Raw genomic sequence first — 10,518 nt, forward strand, 5'->3', positions numbered from 1 at the left:
GACAGGAGGGAGCTGCGGGATGTTTGTATAATCATTCATGTCAGGGCAGCTGTATTATCTGTTTTATATCAATGTTATCATGTGAAGGTGTCACTCTCCACTATCAAACCAAACATTACAATACATAAAACTTCTTGAGGACTACTGCATCCAATGTCAAACAATATACACAAAACATCTGCCTACTAATCACTTCAAGTAGCTCCACATGTACGTCTAATGTAACTAATTTTCATGGCTCAAACTACTGACTTGAGTTCACTCAGACTAACCATGTTTAATAATCACAAATTATCATGTTATACCAGTGTTACAATAGAACACTATCAAGCAATACTGGCAGCAATAAAGTCTTCACTTGCATACATACTTGCTGCATGTTTTGCAAATATACAGGTATATAGAAATCATTTTCTGTGGCAGGTGGTGGCAACCATCATCCACTCACTTGATGTAGTGCTGCCTACTTCTTCCTTCACCTTTATCATTCTTTTTCTGTGTCTGCCCTCCTCTCTTCCTATTCTTGTCGCCTTTAATTACTCTTCTCTTCAGGTAGCTTTACATTGTGAAAGCCTAATGGTTTCCTGTAAACCGGGAAACTATTTGCACTGCTGGGTGATAACCATATGACAACCCATGTGTTCCCTATGTGTCAGCAAGTGGGCTGGCAGTGGGTTAGTGCCCCTCCCCATAAAACCACTCTCCTCATAAAACCACTAACTCAATGACAAATGGCCACCCCTTACGGGCTTATGGCGTCTGGCTATAGATGGATTGATAAATAGTTTCATTTTAGCTTCTGGTGTGCTCATTGTGTCATCTGATCTTTTTAAGTTCCCATTGTTTGCATCAGATGCTGTAGTGACTCAGTCTTGATTAACATAAAAAGTATGGGACCAAGCTGTCTGAAAGGATTTTGTGTGGAGGAAGTGTATGACAAGGGCTAAGCACCTGCTTTTACATGATGACAAGACTTTTGTCAACTGAATCTCAATGAAATACTGTCTAATGTGAAGTGTGGATGGTAATGCCTACAGGGGAGTCAGGATTCTTGGAATGGTGAATGAATGAGAGTATGGCCCATTTAACTGGGTATGCCACTGACTGTTCTCCCCAACTATTTACTTATTTTTTTCTCTAGATCCTATCTCATCCCATTCTTGGTGTGCGAAAAATGCTAACGCCAATGATGATGATGATGATGATGATGATGACTGTAACAGAAAAGGTACTCTGTGGAGTGACCACCTCTGAAAAGTGACAACTTCAGGTGGTGGATGAAGGGTACCTTCAGCCTACAGTCCACCGGATTCACAAGTTCAGATGAACCTGTGGCAACAACAACCATCCCCACCTCTCTCATGCTGAATAATTCACACTACTTTATTGGTGTGGAAAGGAGCCTCCCCATGGTGCTGCCACTGCCCTGGGTGGAGAGAAGCAGATGCGACCACTGTCTGGGAAAAGAATCTCCTCGTCTTACTCTGTGTCCTGTGATAAGGACCCTGGTTCAGCCTGGCAGGGAGCCGTCTTCCTCATGGGGACAGCTACTACCTATGCTGCTTTATACACTAAGGGAAATGACTCTGGTGATCAGTTCCCTGCTTCTCACACAAGTTGGAAACATCGAGAGTAATCCTGGGCAACCCTCTCTCATATACCTCTCCACTCCATCCCTCCATCTCATCCTTGGCCTCCCCCTCCCTCTCCCCCCCCTCCACCTCACTCACATACACTCTCCTCATCAGTCTCTCACCCTCCATCCTCTCCACATGGCCAAACCACCTCAGTGTGTTCCTCCTAACGCTTCCTATCACATCCACATCCACACCACGATGCTCCTTTATATCCTCATTTGTCAGTCTGTCTCTCCATGCGACTCCGCAGGCTCCTCTCAAGTAACTCATTTCCACTGCTCTCACTCGTGATTTGTGTCTTTCCAACAACGTCCAAGTTTCACTTCCATATGTATTACAATACAGTCGTGTAGTAAGTTTTTCACGTTCATGCTCACTTCCCTGTTTCTTATCGCTGCCTTCAAGGAACCAGCAACCTTTCTTCCTTGTTGTACCCTTTCAAGCATTTCACCCTCCAAACTTCCATCCTTACTCATCACACTCTCCAAATACTTAAACGTACTCACATTTTCCATTTCCTCACCATCCGACCTCACTGTACATTCACTGACTTCACCTCTCTCAAAGACCATCACTTTGCCCTTCCCTATATTCACCTTTAGATTCCATTTCTTACACACTCTCCCAAACTCATCCACCAAGCCTTGCAGCTCCCCTTCGTCTTCACTCAACAACACAGTATCATCTGCAAACAACAGTACAGGGAGTTTCCAAACACTACCCACTCTCACTAGGGCCACTCCAACATCCACTGCCCTACCTTGTATCTCCTTTATTACCCCATCCATGTACAGACTGAACAACCATGGAGACATGACACATCCCTGTTTCAACCCAACCTTGAAAGAGAAAAATTCACTTAGTTCACCATCCACACGCACCGCAGCCTTAGCACCATCATACATACTCTTCACAGCATTCAACAACTTCCCATCTACTCCATATATTCTTAATACTTTCCATAATCCTTGTCAATCCACCCTGTCTTATGCTTCTCCAAATCCATGAAGGCTGCATACAACTTCTATCCCTTCTCTAGAAACTTTTTCACTAAAGATCTAAGAATGAATATCTGATCTACACAACCTCTTCCCTTCCTAAAGCCTCCCTGTTCTTCTCCAACTAATTCCTCTGTTATTTCCCTAACTCTGTCAATAAGTATCCAACCATACACTTTTCCTATTACACTAAGAAGACAAATGCCCCTATGATTACCACACACTTCTTTTTCACCTTTTCCTTTGTACAAGGGAATAATTATACATGACTTCCAATCCTCCAGGACTCTACCTTCCTCCCAGGCCAATCTGCACATCCTCCACATCCATTCTACCACTATCTCTTCCCCATGCTTCAGCATTTCATCACACACTCCATCAACTCCTGGGGCTTTCCCCCTTTTTGACTTTCTTCATTGCTTCCACAACTTCTATCTTCCTGATTTCTTCCTGTCTTCTCACCTCCCTCCTCCCAGCCATTCCCCAGCCACCTATACTTGCATTACTTCCATTCTCTATGTTCAACAATTTGTTAAAGTGTTCCCTCCATCTGCTCACTTTGTCTCCCTACTCCACTGGTAAACTACCATTTTTATCTTTCACTCCCCTACAGACTTCACTACCAATTTAAGTTTAGGTATATTCAAAGTTATATTGCCAAAACTAAGAAATATTCAACAATATGATCATTTTTTAATCCACCAGTGCTTAATTTGTTAATATACAAATAAAATTTGTGGTTTCCTTTTTGTGTTGTGTGCAGTGGCAGTATTGTAACCAATGAGGTCTTGCCTAAGTGACGTATTTTCTGCTGCTACAAAGCTGGTATTGGGAAAAGTTGTCAATACCATCTCAGCACTTTTGCAGTACCTTGGTTTGGGTTATCTTTCCTAGAAGGGTAGTCAAGTCGTACCCCACCTGCTCATGGTGACCTCGTAGACACCCGTTTTTTTTCCATTTCTGTTCTTTTTTTTTTTTTTTTTCGGTTTTCTTTTTTTTCCTCCTAAATTAGAGTGACACAAACGGGGGCAGCGCTACCCGGGTTTATCCCGGGTAGTATTGTATATACTTTTTGCTGTTGTTGTTGTTGTTTTTTTATGTTTTTGTTTTCCTTTACCATGAGCAAACAACACCAGTGCCCTCGCTGCAGTAGGTCTGTAGCAAAAAGTGCACAAGCACTTAAGTGTGCCTACTGCAGTGAGTGGGTTCACATAGCTTGTGAAAATTTGGATGTAGGCAACTATCCATTTATGAAGAAGAGCCACCAGCTGGGCTTTTGCTGGCTGTGTAGCCAATGTGTCGCACCAGCAGACGAGGTCTTGGCTGGTGGAGGAAGTAGTGTAACCAAGAAGGAGTTTGAAAATAAAGTTATTGGCCCGATCTTTCAGGCAATTAGAGACGTTTCAAACAGAGTGGAGGCACTAGAAACCAAGGTCTCATCACCCATGGCAGTCATACAAGATCAGGCCAAGTCATTTGCGGATGCTGTTTGCAGGTCTCTCGTGGGGGAAGGGAAAGATCGGCCTGGGGATGCGATTGAAATCAGTGCTCATGGCCAGAAAAAAGCCATTCATAGTCAGCAAGTACTGATTGTGAAACCAAACAGTGGTGCTGATGCTGTGACAAATCAGATGGGACCAGAAGACAGAGGTGTACTTAACTTGGTACCGGTTGATAGCTGCCTTAAGACCATGGCTGGTAGGCTGGTAATGAAGTTTCCATCAGCTGAGGCCAATGGTGAAGCAACTGGGGTGCTGACTGATCATTTTGGCTCTGAGGGCACTTTTTGCATATCAGAGCCAAAGAAAATGTTGCCTAAAATGACCGTGACAGGCCTTTCCTCTTCCTTGGGTGACTCTGACACCATCCCAAACATTCTGAGAAAAAAAAAACACTAAAATTAAGATGCTCGTTGATCGAGGCTGTACCCTCAACCTTCTCTTCACAAGAACAAGGAATGACACCAAAACTTCTGTCTTGAAGATGTCGCCTGAGGTGAGATCCTCCATTGTAGAACAGGACAATTACATCTATGTGGATCTTACAAGATGCCGCGCTTTCGATAGATTCTGGGTTACATGGTGTCATCACTGTCAAGGCTTTGGTCATACATCTAAGAGATGTTCTAGGAAAAATGATGAACCTAAATGTGTCTTTTGTGCTGGAGCCCATAAATCTAAGGATTGTAGTAACAGAAATTCTCCCAAATGCATCAACTGCTCTCCTTTAAGACATCGATGCTAATTCAGATTTACAGTTGGTTGCCCATTTTGCATCAAGTAAAGACTGTCCAATAATGATTTCTCATAGGAATAGATGGACTGAAAACACCAATTTTGACCATTCAAAAAACTGACTACGTCCCTCGAACCATTTAAGGATGGGTCTTTTAAATATTCGTTCTATCCGTAATAAGATACTCTATATTAATGAAACTCTAAATCAGCACGAGCTTGACATTTTGTGTTTGCCTGAAACCTGGTTGTATGAGTCTGATATCGATAATATTCGTAATGCTTTGCCTAAGACACATTCTATTATTAGCATTCCCAGACATGCTGCTGACTATCCGGGAGGAGGTGTAGCACTCATCTACTCAGCAGCACTTGCAAACGTTTCTCTCACTGACTCAGACCTGACCCCATCTTCATTTGAATTTATGCAAGTATTAATAAATTTCCATCAGAATACCATTAGAATTGCAACTGTATATTGACCAGGTCATCCGGGCACAGATCGAGGTTTTATGGAGAAGTTTGGGCAGTTTCTTGAAGGGTTTTCTCTTAAACCTGGAGGACTTCTTGTTTGTGGTGATTTCAATTATTGGGTTGAGAGTCCAGAGTCAAAACCATTTTCTTCAGAATTCCTTGCGTTGATCACCCACAGCAATTTTCTCAATCATGCGAGTAATCCAATTCATGTCTCATGACATGTCCTTGACTTGATCTTGTCCCCTGTTAGTTGCAGGCGCATATCAGATGTGGAGGTTGACTCATTTGACCCCCTCATCTCTGATCATGCTCTGATTACTCTTAGTTTTGATGTCCCGAAATCCCCTTCATATAAAAAGGTCATCAGGTTCAGAAATTACTGGAATGTTGACAGCCAGTGATGTGTCTTGAAACTGATCACCGTTTAAACTACGCTGATTCTTCAAATCTTTCTTCTGATGAATTAGTTGATATTTACAACAATGAGCTTAGGTCAATTTTTGAACGTTATTGTCCTGAGGTAGTAAAAACAATCACTGTACGTGATAATTCTTCATGGTATGGTCCATCCATTAATTCTTTGCATAGACAACATAGAAAGGCAAAACGTGACTGGCACTTGCAGCAGACTGAAGTAACTCGTTTGCATTATGTTTTTGCGAGAAGAGCAGTCGTTCACACTGTAAAAACCCAAAAGGCTAGGTATGATCAAAATAAAGTTGATTCATGTAGTGGTGATAAAAAAAAAACTGTCTGCAGTTGAGAACATTTTGGTTAGTCGGAGGAATGTAATTATTAAACCAACCTCTGTATCTGATGCCCAATTGGCTTCTGATTTTGCTTCATTTTTTACAAGTAAGATATCTCGCATAAGAAGTGATTTAGACAGCAATTCTCCTAGTGAAGCGTACTCAGATGACTTCCAGCCACGGTGCACTGGGGATCATTTGCTTTCAACATTTCAACCACTGGATGTAAACAAAGTCAAATGTTACATCAGCGAACTTAATAAAACATTTTGCTCACTCGATCCATGTAACATGTCACAACTGCCTGATGTGTATGAGCACGCTGCAGAATTTATCTGCAACATAATAAACAGATGCATATTAGAAAGTAATTTTGTGCAGTCTGAGAAATGTGCTTTGCTTAGGCCCCTAATTAAGAAACCTGGCCTTGATGTCGAGAGCATGACAAATTATCGTCCAGTCTCTAACCTGTCTTTTTTATCCAAGATTATTGAGCGGGCCACACTCGATCAACTCATACCACTACTGGAACACAACAGAGTTGTTCCTGTTGTTCAATCTGCATACAGAAAACATCATTCAACTGAAACTGCACTAACAAGGATTCAGAGTGACTTGGTGGCAAACACTTGTAGTAGGATATCCTCTCTCCTAGTTCTGTTGGATCTGTCTGCAGCTTTTGATACAGTAGATCATAAACTGTTGTTGGATGATCTGTATTTTTATGGCGTTCATGATAGTGCCTTTTTGCTCCTTAAGTCGTATCTGTCGGACAGATCTCTGAGAGTGGTTGTTGATTACGCTAGCTCTGATTCTGCTCCCCTTCTATTTGGAGTCCCTCAAGGATCAGTTTTGGGTCCAATTCTGTTTACTATCTACATAAGTAGTTTATCGTCTCTACTTGATGCTCATGATGTGTCCTATCATTTTTATGCTGATGACACCCAGCTCTATGTTAATATGTTTGATATCAATTTTACTAAGACAAAGCCTGAATCTCTAATGTCTGATATTAAGATTTGGATGGCTAAGAGGAAACATAAGCTGAATGATGGTAAAACTGAGATCATCATCATCAGAGGAAACAGAAGGGGTGATGACACTGACAATGCCCTGGCTTTGAACATTGGCGTGTCACAGCTTCATCCAGTCAGTTCTGTTCGAAATCTGGGTGTTTATTTTAATTCTAAGTTAAATTACACAGAACATATTAATCAGGTTGTCAGAGGGTGTAATTTGCATATCAGAAATCTGTACTCTCTGACAAATTTCCTGAACAGACAGTGCCTCTTAACATTGGTCCATGCAGTGGCCTTGTCTCATGTTGATTATTGTAATTCACTGTGGGTTGGTCTTCCAAATAATATACTGTACTAACAAAAGTTCAGTCTGTGTTGAACAGGGCAGCACGGCATATCTTTGGTCTCCCCCTGAGAACATCAACTACCCAGTTTCTGACTGAGTTGTTTTGATTACCAGTAAAGGCTAGAATTGAATTTAAACTGTGTCTTATCACATTCAAGGTTCTTAAGTTTGGTGAACCGAAGTATCTTGCTGAACTGTTAAAACTCCCATCGTCACGCACGGGTATGATGTTAAGCAGTGAAGATGATTTCTTGCGTCTTGATGAGCCAGGAGCCATTCACCAGTCATCTTTCTCTGATCGTTCTTTTGTGTATAGAACCCCTAGATTATATAATAGATTGCCATTGTCCATAAGACACCTCTCTTACTGTTGAATCCTTTAAGAGACAGCTGAAAGCCTTTCTTTTTTCAAAATGCTATGACCTGGAGAGAGGTACTATGACGGATGATTATACTGTAGGATTTAATTATTGCCACTGTCATGTATATATGATGTAGCTTGTATTATATACGAGAAATGTCACAATTCTTGTAACTGTAAAAATAATGTATGTGTGTCGAGCGCCAGTGAATTCCCAAAGGAAGAACTGGCGCTTTTGAGAAAGAAAAGGCCAGATTATTATTATCATTATTATTAAAACTGGTCAGTAATTTTCATACTTACCCAAAATATAGCCCATTGCTCTTTAAAGCCCAGAGCAGCCAAGGGAGGGCAAGATGAGCATGCAGAAATTATCCCACTGCCTGTCACAGTAACAGAACTGGTAACCACCACTGAGGCATACACCAGGACCGTGTCAGAGGTACCCGAAATCCTGTCCAACTTAAATGCAACAAAATCTAAACTGTTGGAAGTGTACAATAACAGCATTAGGGAGCAGAAACAAACAAAAATAACAAGATATTTCCAGGAAAGACCAAATGTAGCACATATTATTAGAGACTTGGATGTGTCTGGTACTAGGGATGAGGAGGAAGGAGAAATGGACAGAGAAGAGGCAGATGAACTGGAACCAGGGTTCGGCTTCAAAGGATTCGGCTTAGGTGATGGTATGGGTCTTCCCCAGAAAGGCCCATGTCATCTTGTCACTAGCCCCATCCACCCTGTACAGAAATTCACATGCCCTACAAGAACATCCTCACCTAACCCCTGTATTTGATTTTCTTTTTTTGTCAATTTTTCAATAAATTGTGTACTCGTATGTACATTTTTTATTTTTACCTGTTATTATCACCCAGTTTGACCCTAATTACAATGCAACCTAAAAATATTCTTCAGTTCATTTTGTTAGGTATTTCTTGTTTGTGGATTATTTTTTAGAAAGGTTAGGTAGGTAACCTAGCTGTCCCTCCGGAACACTTGTAATTTTTCACATAAACAATTAACTTCATACTTTGACGTATCACACTTTGCAAGGTTTTGGCGGAACATACCTCCGTCGAAATATTTTTTTTTTAATGCGAGGAAGAAGGAACCAAAGGCCACGAGCAAGCAATTATTGTTCTTTCCAAGAGAAAAACAAAACACAAAAGAGAGCCAAATTCAAGATCCGTTCATTTTGAGATGACTGGACACACTGTGTTTGAAAGACTGGAGATCATAACTAGCAGGAAATACAGACAGAGGGAGACAATTCCAGAGCTGACCTGTTGCATAAATGAAGGACTGGGAGTAACGGTTAACTCTTGCATTAGAGAGTTGGACAGAAAAGGGATGAGAGTTTGCTGCTAAACGGGTGCTACGCACCCATTGTAGAAGTGGAGGAATGCATGCAGACAGTTCAGAGGAGCAGTGACCATTGAAGTAGCGACAGATAAGAGATAAAGATGCAACAGTGCGGTGAAGAGACAGAGGTTGAAGGGAGTCAGTAAGAGGAGGGGAGTTAATGAGACGAAAAGCCTTTGACTCCAACCTATTGAGAAGAGCTGTATGTGGGAAGCCTCCCCACACATGAGAGTTGTACTCCACATAGGGGCGGATAAAACCCCTGTATAGAGTCAACAATTGTGCAGGAGTAAAGAAGGAACGGAGTCGGCTTAGCACACCTAATCTCTTGTAAGCCTATCTTACAAGAGATGTAATATGATCTTTCCAAGATAAGTCCTGAGTAAATGAAACCCCAAGCATGTTCAAGGATGATTGACGATTAAGCTGAATATTATTAAACATTAGTGGGTATACCTGTGGAAGATTTTATCGGGTTGATAGGTGTAAAAACTGAGTCTTTGACGCATTAAAAACAACAAGATTATTTTTACCCCAGTCAGAGATAAGAGACAAGTCAGACATTAGGTGTGCCATAGCCTCATCCCATGTTTGCTGAAGTAACTGCGGAGATGGACGTTGCGGGAACTGAATGGAAAAGTGAAGGGTGGAGTCCTCAGCGTATGAGTGGATAGGGTTAGATGTACAGCTTAGAAGGTCACTAATGAATAAAAGGAAGAGAGTTGGTGATAGGACAGAGCCCTGAGGAACACCACTCTTAATAGATCTAGGAGAAGAACGATGGCCGTCTACAACAGCGGCTATAGAATGACCAGAAAGGAAGCTAGAGATGAAGGCACAGACAGAAGGATAGAAACCGTAAGAGGGCAGTTTGGAAATTAAAGATTATGCCAGACTCAATCAAAAGCCTCGGAGATGTCAAGTGCAATGGCAAAGCTTTCGCCAAAGTCCCGAAAGGAGGATGACCAGGAGTCTGAAAAGTAGGTGAGAAGATCTCCAGTGGAGCATCCCTGACGGAACCCATACTGACAATCAGTAAGAAGGCTGTGATAGGAAAGATGCATTAAAATTTTCTATTAAGAATTGACTCGAAAACTTTTGAGATACAGGATGTTAAAGCAATTGGATGATAGTTAGAGGGTTGGGAATGGTCACCCTTCTTTGGGTCTGGCTGAATGAAAGCAAGCTTCCAGGAAGAAGGAAAGGTACAAGTTGGTGGACAAAAGCGAAGGAGTTTATGTAGGCAGGGTGTAAGCACAGAAGCACAGTTCTTGAGGACAACAGGAGTGACTCCATCAGGCCCATATGCCTTGTTGGTATTAAGGCCACTAA

General features: G+C 41.7%; 1 protein-coding gene across 1 annotated transcript in view; it reads right to left on the reverse strand.

Moving 5' to 3' along the window:
• cert (ceramide transfer protein) overlaps positions 1-10,518 on the reverse strand; it is a 118,492-nt gene that overhangs the window by 22,384 nt on the left and 85,590 nt on the right. The gene's annotated exons all lie outside the window — the stretch shown is intronic.

This window comes from Coenobita brevimanus, chromosome 50 (assembly GCF_032717465.1).
Source record: "Coenobita brevimanus isolate Jiangsu-jjx chromosome 50, ASM3271746v2, whole genome shotgun sequence".
NCBI classification, from domain to species: domain Eukaryota; kingdom Metazoa; phylum Arthropoda; class Malacostraca; order Decapoda; family Coenobitidae; genus Coenobita; species Coenobita brevimanus.